General features: G+C 37.0%; 1 pseudogene across 1 annotated transcript in view; it reads left to right on the top strand.

Moving 5' to 3' along the window:
* The window catches only part of LOC149198267 (WD40 repeat-containing protein HOS15-like), a 214,872-nt pseudogene that overhangs the window by 85,135 nt on the left and 117,498 nt on the right, over positions 1 to 12,239 (top strand). The window lies entirely within an intron of this gene.

Consider the following 12,239-nt stretch of genomic DNA (forward strand, 5'->3'; position numbering starts at 1 on the left):
ATGGCATCTTGTTACTACAGTATCCAACGTAGAAATATGCTCCTTGATGGCTTACATCACGTTGCTCCTTGACCTTTGGTAGAGTAGTTAGTTGTAGTTTCAACTGCAGTTCTGAGATCTTCGTTTGAAAATCAAAAGTGACTCTGCCTATCTCCTCCTTAGACTCTCACACTACAGCATCCAGTTTTCGAATCTTTGTCATTGCTGCCACATCCTCTAGAATGTGTAACTATGGTACTGAATTACATACTTGTGTAATTGCAACTTCCATGCTCTGACTTCGCACTTCTAGTTCTTCTTTTTCTTTAAGAGCCTAAGCCTTCTCGGAGAAGATCTGTTCATTTTTTAATTTAAATTCATTGATTATTGAGAGTGTGTGCTACTCTCTAATCCTAAGCTCATATGAGACCCCTTGATGAAGCGCGTGGAGGGTCTGTAGTGGTAGCATAGCCAAATTCACGCCCACGCCTTTGATCTTTCCAAGTTGGGCACGGTCTTCCTCTGATTCTTCACATAATGCACATTCTGGCAAGGGAATGACTCTGAGGTCCAGAGTCTGTTCTGTTTCCAACATGCTCTCGCTCACTTTGGCAGGCTCGCTTGAGTCACACTCACTTTTGCTATGCTCACCTGAATTTTACCTCCTTGGAATTGCAGCTCGCGCAAATCCTTCTAGACACTTCCCAACATCTGCATGTACTGATGCTCAAATTGGGTCCACAGCTCTATTGTGGTATCGTGGATCTTATCCAAGGGGTCGATTTGACTTGTATTTATACATGTCCAGGAGGGTCGAATAGCTTCCTCTCAGGCCGACTTGGTCTTGTGTTGACTATTTGAATAAAAAATAAAATTTATTTTTCTTTTTTCTTACTAAAGTCCAAATGGGTTTTGGCTCAAATACATCTCTTTTTACTCATAATAAATTCTTTTTTACTCAACTAACTCTATAAGCATGAAGAACATAGTTTTGACCAAAAATAATAATAATGACGATGAATATCAATGATAAAAATTATATTTTATTACATTATGAAGACCAACTCTAGTTACAATTTTCAACACTCCCTCTTAACTAGGGAGATATTCATAATGACTCAATAGGATTCTCTCAAGTTGAAATATTCATACCAGATTGATAAGCATCAATGTTGATTTACATCATCATAGCCTTTATTGTCAAAATTGAAAAGCTTTGACTAACAATCTCTATCTCTCCACTAGATTAGAGCACATTGCTAAGAGGCATAAATTTGGAGAACATTGCCTCTTTAGGCACATACCCCATGTGGATGTTGACGAGGCATGTCCTCACAGGACTATTACCATATTCATTGTCACAATATTTGACACCAGGAAATATCGATCCTCAAGGCTATTGTTATCTTTGATTAGTGCAAATTCTCAAAGAATATTTGTCCTATTTGCTTATCCATTCCACCATTCTCCCTACTAGTGGCTTTATTAGGCTTATGATTGTTAGTCCTATCCATAGTATATGACACATGGATAATATGGTGTCCACCCTCAGTCCCTCTTAACTAGGGAGGAGATATCCATAAGCCCAAGCTTGTCTCGCAAATACTCAAGCTTCCTTTTAGGAAGAGACTTTGTCAATATATTTTCTACTTGTTCGCCAGTGGAAATGTACTATAGCTTCATGACCCTGTTGTCACTTGGATTGTACAGACACCACAGTAGCCACTCAGGGCGGGGGCTGTCACTCTGATCCCTGCCCACTCCATTCTAGATGTCCCCCAACAACAGGCTATGGGGGTCGTCCCTATGGAATGAGGTGAAGGAAAACAAGTTGGGATTCAGCTTGTTTGGGAGACATGGATGACTGGCCTAGCTACTCGGTTAAATTTAGCAACATTTATGGTTAAATTAGATTTTAAATAGGAGACCAATGCCTTATGGAGTCACAATTATTGTCTGATATAAATTATTTCCAAGTAACCAGATGGACAACCCTTATTTAAGTGATTTACTAACCTATATTATGTGTAAGTCTTAGGATCTATGTGTGATGCAGTGATCTTGGTTTATTTTAAGTATATGCCTAATCTAAATGTAACCTTCCCTTAAATGTTTTGAATTTGGGCTCCAAGGTAGGTTGTGGGAAGGAGTCCAATAGGAAGTAGGCCAGGGCCTTATTAATGATACCTTATGTTGTGCTACTATCGCATGGTGCCTCCAGTGCTATAGAGACTGGCTCTGATGACTGAAAGATCATTGTGTTAACCACTGAAGATTTTTCAAGCCTCTCAAGCTAGATGAGAAGGGTTGCCCTAAATTTCTATCAAGCTAGCTTATGCTAGGAGGTAATTTTTTAATGCAAGCTAGATCTAGGATGCTTATGTAATGATGATGAGTGAAGGCCTCTTGAATTAAGAGTATTGTGTTATTTAAGTACTTAATGTGATTTATGTTGAAGCAAGAGTACTTAATAATAATGAGATGACAATCTTAAAAAAGTTAAATGCCAAAAGATACAAGTGCAAACTTCAACAATATTCCACAAGACGTTTAGAATAGATATCTAACTCAACAATGATTACCTGAGATATGCCAATGACCGATTCTTGAAATGCTCACTTAGAATGATAGCCAAAGATGCCAAATGCTTAAACAACTTAAACTACCAATGAGATTCAAAGACTTGAGTGTGCTAAGTGCCAAGTTAACAAATGTTATATTCCAACATCAACAAGAATACTTCAGCAATTATTAGTTCTAGGACAGCAATAGGAAAATCACTTTAAACCATGAAATTTTCCCAACATATGAAACATAAACTTTCCCAATGACCAGCAAATATAAATTTATGTGTTTAGCCCACTTAACGATGATGTATTCAGTGATATTTCAGATCTGAAACAAGTTATTACAACATTAAATAAACTAACAGATCAACAAGCTAAAGAAGCTACAACCAATGGCCTAAATGCCCAAAAATAGGAGAATTCACCAGAATTGAAAAAATCAAATTTTAAGGTCTTTAGAATGTGATATTCATAAAATATCAGACTTGAAAAGCTTGTTACAACAATGAGGAAATCATAAAACCGATGAGATATTAATGCTTTAACAAATACTAAAGTTGCCCAAAACTTGGAAAAATTTGCCAAAAAAACTGAAAATTTGAAATTTTGAGCATTTTATGTGAATTTTTCAGAAAAGTTCAAATCTGATAAATTCAGTCATGCAGTAAAATTCCAGCAAGCAAAAATTCAGATCTAGGTTAGATAACCAATGCCCAAGTCACCAAAAGTTAGGAAAATGAAAATTTTGTAGTTTTGAACAATTTTGACCAATTTGTATATGATTTTAGTGCCTAATTCGTTGTTATTATTGCTGTAATAAAATAGAGACAAATTAAGGGTTTAGAGGTCAAATCCTAGGCCCAAGGCCTTGTAGATGCACTTTCCCAAGTGGTCCAAAATTTTAGGATGAAGATTCCACCTGAAAATCAAGGTTTTATAGCCCAAGTCCTACAAAACCACCAAGGAATCAGTCCCAAAAAATTCAGAGGTGGATTTAGGGAAATTAGGGCAAAAAATGGCCAAGGAGGGCCAATGCTAGGCCAAACAAGGCCAATGTTGAGGGATAATAAGGTTAGGAGGGTAGATCGGGGGTCAAAGAGGTGAGAGGAGGCCAGAAAGAGGCAACATTGGAGGGAGAGATGCCAAGAAGACTTGACATTGGGGATTTTAGGGTAGATCGGGGCTTGAAAATCCCATGACCAGCCCAAGGGGCAGCTGTTTTGGGGAAATGATGGGGGTTGAGGCCTCTTAGGCTCCCGACCAGCCCTAAAAAGGGCCTAAAACCCCAACACAGGGACCAGGAGGGGTGGCGGAGGCCTCTAAGGCTTACGACCTGCCCTAAAAGGACTGAAAAGAAGGATGCAAGGGCCTAAATGGCTAACGCAGGGGCTGTAGAAGTTGACGCTAGGCTAGAGGAGGCCGGATCCGAGCTCGGGAGACCCAAAAAATGAAACCCTTGCTTTAGAAAAATTTTCTCCTCCGGATTTGAATTTTTCTTCAAAATCTTTAGTGAGTAGCCCTGCAAAATTTTCTAGAGACTAGATCTTACCCTCAAGGGCCTAGATCTAGCTCTACTTCAACTTGATTTCTTGATTCAACCTACAAAAATGAAAATAAAGCACACGAACCCCAAATATATACAAAATTTCTTAAAACCCCAAAACCCAAGTTAGTAAAAATAATATACAAATTAGATTTACAAAATTATTTACAAGATCTATAAATATACAAGGGTTTAAAAAAAAAATTGAGAAAAATGTTTTTATGACTTGTATTTGATGAATGTCTAAAAATACTTTAGAAACCCCAATGTATACTATAGCCTTAACGAAGACTTTATCCGCCATACAAATATTTGGGATCCAAGAAACTATGATTCTTGCCTAAGTTTGTGAACTTGGAGGCCAAGGGCTGAAGTACCTGCAAACACTATGTATTTATCTCAAAATAATTTGTTAATCACATGGGGAATCAAACCACCTAAGACTAGCCCAAAACTATCAATAGTATGATTTTATCTCCATCTAATGATAAAATAGATCTTACCAATATTCAACACAACATAGCATTGCCCATAGTTAGTACATATCACAAATGTAGCTTTATGTAGCTTTGGTTGTCACAACATATGATGGTAGAGTCCAAAGGTCCTTCAAATGGATCTACAAGCAACTTTTGGAACCAAACTACTTCTAAACTAACTTCATTGGTTGTTATATATTCAACTTCAACAATACTTAATGCAATTGAGTCATGTTTTCTGCTCATCCATGAAACCATAGAGGATCCCAAACAAAAACAACCACCTATTGTACTTTTTCCATTTGCATCACTCTCTGCCCAATTTGAATCTGTGTATCGCAATAACTGAATCTCATTTTCTGCAACATATATTAAACAATGATGTTTGGTCCCACTAAGATATATTAAGATGTGTTTGGTTGCTATTCAATGATCATGTCTAGGCTCCATCTGAAATTAGCTAAGAGTGCTTTTTGCAAATCATATATCTGGCCGAGTGTTGATGAGGTACATCAAAGGACCAATCAATTGTTAATAAGATGTTGGGTCAACAAAACTTGAGTTTGAACTTCTTAGCTTCTTCAAATTGGTGATCATAGATATTATCATGGGGCTTGTTTTAAGCCATATAGAGCCTTCTTTAACTTGCAAATGTAAGTTTCCTTTCCATGTACTTCAAATCCTTGAGGTTGCTCAATGTATACTTTTTCATTAGTTGTGCCATTCAAAAAGGTTGTCTTTACATCCATTTTATGCATGTTCCATCCCATAGTAGTTGCAATAGAGATGAGAGATCTAATTGTTGTGTACTTAGTTGTTGGAGCAAAAGTTTCCTCATAATCGATTCCTTCTTGTTGAGAGAATCCTCTAGCCACAAATCTTGCATTATATTTGTTAATACTCCAATCAACTACATGCTTGATTTTGTACACCCATTTGGAAGTGTCAATTGATTTTCCTTTTGGTCTAGGAACAATTTCCCAAACATCATTCTTCATTATTGATTGGTATTCTTCTATCATTGCATTCTTCCATACTTGATGTTCAACACCTTTTCATAAGAGGTAGTTTTTGCTTCAATGAGTTTTGTCAATATGATGCATAACCTGAATATCTCTTTGGTTTCTTGCTTTCTTTGAATGTTCCTTTTGCTGCTACATGTCCTTCGACTTATTGTAGATTTGATCTTAATCAAGTTGGTATTTTTCAAGTCTCTGTAATGATGACTGGTTGTACAGATTTGCTTGGTCCTTTTGGTTCTTCATGATGATCAGTTGTAGGTTCTGGAAGATTGTCTTTCCTTGGGCACTCTTCATTGGGAAGGATAATTCCTTCTTCTTCATAGGAGTCAATGGTGATATCCTTGGACTTCTTCTATGCAACACTTTCATTGAATGTAACATCTTTGCTTACTTCAATATGTTGTTCTTCCTTGATGCAGATTCTATATTCTTTGGATGATGTGCTATATCCAATGAAGATACCTTTCATACTTGTGGGGTCCAATTTCTTCCTCTTGTCCTCAAGAATATGAATGTATACAAGATATCCAAAAATTTTGACGTGATCAACATTAGGCTTCTTTCTTGTAAATGCTTCTTCCAGGGTCATGTTGTCTAAAATTCTGTGAGGACTTCTATTTTGGATGTAATTTTTTGTCATAGAAGCTTCTCCCCATAAAAATCTGGGGAGGTCTTGGTCATGTAGCATCTTTTAAAATACTTTATCTTTAGACTTCAAGAAATATATCCAAGTCTTTCTAGAGTGACCATTAATAAATGTTACATAGTATTGATAACCACAAACAAATTTCTCAGACAGAGGTCTACATACATCAAAGTGGATTAGGTCCAATATTTCCTTAGATCTTGAGTCATTACTAGGGAATGGCTTCTTCAACTTTTATCTAGGGACACCCTTACAAACTCCTTATGTTCTTCTTTCAATTGGGGCATACTTGTAACCATTTAAATCAAGTATGGTGATACTTTATAATGGAGATGGCCATATCTTCTATGCCACAATTCACAAGGATTGATGCCCAAATGTACTAAATCTGAGGAGGAAGAGTTAGAAGTCTATACAATCTCCCCCACGAATCCTAATTGTCCTTGCATTTTCTATGCTAGATCCCTTTTCCCAAACAATTACTTTTCTATCACACAAATGCTACCCTATCTCCTTTGTCTTCTAAACAAGAAATAGAAAGCAAATTCTTTTCCAAACCTGGAACATAGAGGATGTTGTTGAGATGAATGTTCCCACTTGATTTTAGCTCTATGGAGGTAGATCCAATCCCTTTGACTGAGTAACTATTCATATCTCCAAGTTTGACTTTGTGAGAAGACCTTCGTTTAGATAGGGTATTGAGATGCCCATGTTCATCTGTCATATGCCTTGAAGCTCTACTATCGATTACCCATGTGCTTTCATCTTCAAATGAAGTTGTAAGTTCCAAGTACATACTTCCATCATTGACTCCCTTAGATAGATTAGAGATGAATTTGGTAATGTGTCCTTTGATGATTCCAAAGAGACTTCTAAGAGCCTTGAGACCTTCCTTCATGTACCTTGTCACTGAAAATGAGAGAGAGAAGATAACTACTACAAAGATATCTTCAAATAAGGTTGCCATTAACCTTAGCTCCGATACCATGTTGAGAAACCAAGTACTAGATAGTTTAATGCTTGATTCCTCTTTCTTGATAATTACTTGTGAATGTTAGTTGTCTTCTTATTAATTTATGTTCTCTTCATCAAGCAATTATACAAAATATCAAAGCATAAAGATCACGAAGAGACAAAGAACACCAAAAATTAGGCTCCAAGCCAGGGAAAAACCCCATAGGGGGGAAATCCAAACCAATCCTTCTCTTATAGAATCAGATCAAAATGAGATATCCAAGACCCAAAACAAAGACCAAGACTGCCACAAGTTTCCCAAGTCAACCATCTAAGTCTCCTCCAATCATGTTGAAGTCAACAAAAGCCAATGTTGTCAAATCTCTAAAATCTATTCAAACGACTGATTTTTCAAACCTACAATGGCTGGCTAAATTTTGGCCCTATAACAGCATCAGAAAATCACAGAACCTTCGCACATGTAGTAGAACTAGGGCAGAAAAACTAATATTTTCTCTCCTTTGACTTTGGCTGATTTTTCTTCTTCTTTGGCACATAAATCAATGTTGTGTGTTGAGTGAGTGAAAGAGCTTCCAAGAGGTCGAGTTGACTTGTATTTATACATGTCCAGGGGGGTCTAATAGTTTCCTCTTAGGCCGACTTGTCCAAGGAGGTCCAACTTGGTCTTGTGTTGACTATTTGACTCAATTTTTCGTTTTTCACAAAAGTCCAAATGGGACTTGACTCAAATATATTTCTTTTGACTCATAATAAATTATTTTTGACTCAATTGTCTCTATAAGCATGAAGAACATGCTTTTGACCAAAAATAATAATAATAATGATGAATATCAATGACAAATTATATTTTATTACACTATGAAGATCAACTCTAGTTACATTTTTCAAAATACTACCCTTCACTCCTCTACATCTTCCTGATTTATCTCGTTGTCTAATTTCTAATGGTATTGCCTTTACAAAGGGTATCTCTAGTCAATACTATTGTGATTGATCTCTAGGGACAAGCCATCACCGCTTTTTCTTCTTCTTCTTGATTCATCTCATTGTCTTGCCTTCACCAAGGTCGTATTGGTGTATATACTACCATAAATATTCTCTACAAAGATTTTTTTCTTTGGTACAATTTCTTCTCTGTTGAGAGCATTATGTAGGAATTTAAGAATGACATTTTCCATATAGTGATATTTGGTAATTTGTCTTAATGGGACTATTTTCTTAGGTTATTTTATATCATGGCATTTGTTAGATAAAATCTTAATTTTTGTTAACAATGGTATGTTCTATGCTTAGCACAATTGTTTCAATGTCCTTTTAGTTAGCCCAATACAATTTCCAATTTAGTTTCCAATAGCAATCACATTACCATAAATCACATTGATAATAATTGTAGATAGAACATGAAATACAAATGCAAAAGACAAGCCAAGACAAGAGAACTCGAGATTAGGCGAATGCCAAGGGAAAACCCTTTGATCAATTCTTCTTATTATTATATCAAATGTTTAGCAGAGAGAGAGTACAAAAGTCAATAATTGACTTGCCAAATCACAATCAAAACAACCATGTCAAATCTACAGTCAACAATAGTCAAATTGTGCCCTAACCAGAAAGTCAACGCTAGTCAACGCAATAGTAAACAATCCTCGATGTAGCTCGGTCAACCCCAGTCAAACTCAACCTTCATTGTTAGTCAAAGTTAGCCGAAAGCAATCAATAAAACAATAGTCAAACTTGGTCAACTATGTAGTCAAAGTCAACAAAATGCCTTAGTTGTCGTTCTAATAAATGTGGCCTTAAAAAACGAATTCTGACCTAAAAATCGCAGTCAAATGTGGTCAAAACGCCCCTAGTCAATGTTGGTCAAACCTACAACAAACTTTGAAATTTTGGTCCTGTAATTCATCTTGCAATTCATCCTTTTGTTGCCACACGTGTGAGGAAAAGAGATGCCCAATAAGCTGTACGAACGAATTAGATGAGGAGAGAGAAGAATGTGTGTGATAAGATGATGCCAAATGAGGGATGAGGTCTCTCTTATTTATACAAATCATTGAGGGTGAAGTGACATATCTCTCGGGCTTCATGAGCCTACATGATGATGTGGCCAACCTTGACAATTTGCACATATGTGGGCATAAATTCAAAAACATACTTCTGTTTGTCCAAATTTGCTTATCTTTAGGTTGATTTTTGTCCTCACTAAAAGAGGAATTCAATGCAATAATCATCTCCATCAAATGAGTTGTCCAAAGTGGAATTTGGCCCTAATTGCCAATTTTAACACTCCCTCTCAATTAGGGGAATTCCACTTGCAAATCCTTCATGCCATCATGTACCATCTTTGCATTTCATCTCAACTCTGTTTAACAATGATGTAATAATGAAGAAGAATTGATTGATAGTGAGTCACAAGACCTTGCCACTCTCCATTGACGAAAGTCACTCTAGGGGTAAAACGACAATCAGATTAGATCCTGAATGATCAAGTTGTTGAACACCATGCATCCTAGACATAGGGTGTATGGTAGTACAGAATGTGTCCATCTATAGTGCTATGGTCCCTATCTACTTTTCCCAACTCATTGGCCAAATGATAGGTACTTCCCATGATTCCCGGACTACATGGGTAGGATGTATGTTGGGGCATCCACAGGAGAAGGTAAACCACTTATTCTGCTCATATGCCATAGGAGAAGGTGAACCACTCGTCTTATGCATATATCATCAATCATAGGGGAAGGTGAACCACTCACCCTACACACAAGTCAACCATCATGGGGTGTTACACTAAAAAATGTCACCTTGACTACTTACAGTTAGTATGGCTCAAATCAACAGTCATGCTACCCTCTTAGGCAAGTCTTATGCCTCTGTTATCCATCTCAAACTCAAAGAAGAGAGAAAGTCTTGTAAAAAATATGTTTATCTCTGGGGTCGCAGGTTCTCTCTAGCCTTACCTGCGGGGACGCTGACCATGTTCACAAAAGCTGCGTCCATGGACGCTCTGTATGTTAAGGGACAGGTGCGTCCTTCTGTAAAAGGCAAAATGCGTGAGTTTTATCTTGAAAAAGTTACTTGTGGTTACTTCTAGAACCTTCTAGAGGTCGGTTTGATGAAATGGATGCGCCTCCAGTTGGTTCATGTATCTCTATTAAGAGGGAACTTATCCCATCAATAAGGGAGCTATCCCACCCAAAGAGGGGGATTATCCCATTAATGGTGGACCTGAATAACCTCTTTACAGCACTATAAATAAAGACATTGAGCCAGAGGGAGGAGAGGTTGAAAGCTATAGATTTCTAAGGGTAAATGCTGCAGGAATTAGGACTCCCATTTAGAAGTTTGTGAGGAGAGATTGTCACCCTTACTTGTTCTACTTGGAAGTAGGTGAGCTTTGTCAAAGTAGAGGAAGACTCTTGTGGACCCTGGAAGGAACTTGCACAACACCAAGGCTCAGGTTGTAATGGTTCCTTTTGATTACCTTTAATGCAAATTGGTCCATTCTTCTCAATAGCTTGTTGTTAATGGGTTATTTCATGTACTCCTTGGTCTATATGTTGAATATGCTTTGTTTTATGTTATAATCAGGTGCTATTTAATTGTTTGAACTGTTGGTGATTGCAGGTTTTGGAGAACGGGAGGAGCTCATTCGGATCAACAAAGCTTGGACTTCTACAATAGCGTTTGGACAGAGGTAAGAACGAAACACCTTGATTTCTCATATCATAATGTATGTTTAGAGAAGGATAGCTCCAGTTTGTTTTGTTTGTCATTAGAATGTCTTAGACTTCTAGGAAGGTCAGTTGTGTCCGCACCCTTGACCGATTCCGTGTGACAAATTGGCGACTCCGTTGGGGAAAGATTCCATTGATGAAAAGAGTCCTTTCTTTTGTTTGAACTTTGCTTTGAGAAAATTGATTTATTTTTCTGGTTTTGGCTCTGTGATCTTGTCTCTGGGTGGGTTAGCTTAGGATTAGTTTTATTTTTGGTTTTCTTGAGTTTTTCAGTAGGACGCACCCTCTGAGTGCTGCACAGTGCGTCCCTGGACGCACTTTTGCTGTGTGCACAGAGCGGGCCCGCACCTGTGCTAACGGGTTGCCTGCGTCCCCTGCCAAAATTTGGAAAAAATCCACTTTTTGCCTTTTTTGCTCTTAGATTTTGTTTTTTCTTAGTTTCTTCTGCCCAGATTCATCAGTCCCCTGTCATAAATCTTCACCTAAGCTTGTTTCATTAGCATTCCTGCTCTAAGCTTTCATCAATTGGGTGTTTTGAGTCTCTTTTTTGAGAAATTATTGATTTGATTTCCTTTGGTCATTACTTGGAGGTTTCTCTCAGTCCTTTCACAATTTTGCATCTTTTTGCTTCTGTTTTTGCAAAAAAAATTCCCCCCTCATTCGCCCGGGGGGGGGGGCTAAATTGTGTATGAGTGTTAATCGCCTTTGAGTGTTTTCATGTTTTGATCTTTGGAACTCTCACCCAATTTTCTCGACTTGCACTTGATTGGTTCTTAGATTACATTAGAATCGTCTTGTGTTTGAGAATTCTCTTGCATAGATCACATTTGCATAATTAGAATTCTCATTTTCGGAATATGAATGAAAAATGTGCATAGATTACATTTGCATACTTTTCAAATGAATTATGCATAGATTACAATTGCATAGTTTACATTCTGAAAAAAACAATCGTAGATTTAGATCAGTTTTCTTTGATTTGAATTTGCACAAAAATAAAAATAAAAAATGGTTTGGAATTGATTTGCATTAGTTTTTCTTAATAAAATCAGTGCATTAGAGAATTTGTTATTTTTCTCTTAGTAATCAATTTTTGCATTGTTGGAAGTGAATGGAAACTCTCTCCTTACTTTAGTTAGGATTCATCGAATTGAAAAGATTACATTATCATATTCGATTGCATTCAGTTGAGTCGGGTCATAACACCATTGGTTTCATCTCCATTTACCCATTTGAGTAAAAACAGCCTTAATAACACAGCGCTTAATTAAAATTCATCTAGTAATTTTTA

This window comes from Pinus tabuliformis, chromosome 2_2 (assembly GCF_031772625.1).
Source record: "Pinus tabuliformis cultivar Carrire ecotype Pingquan chromosome 2_2, CPIR1, whole genome shotgun sequence".
Lineage (NCBI taxonomy): Eukaryota > Viridiplantae > Streptophyta > Pinopsida > Pinales > Pinaceae > Pinus > Pinus tabuliformis.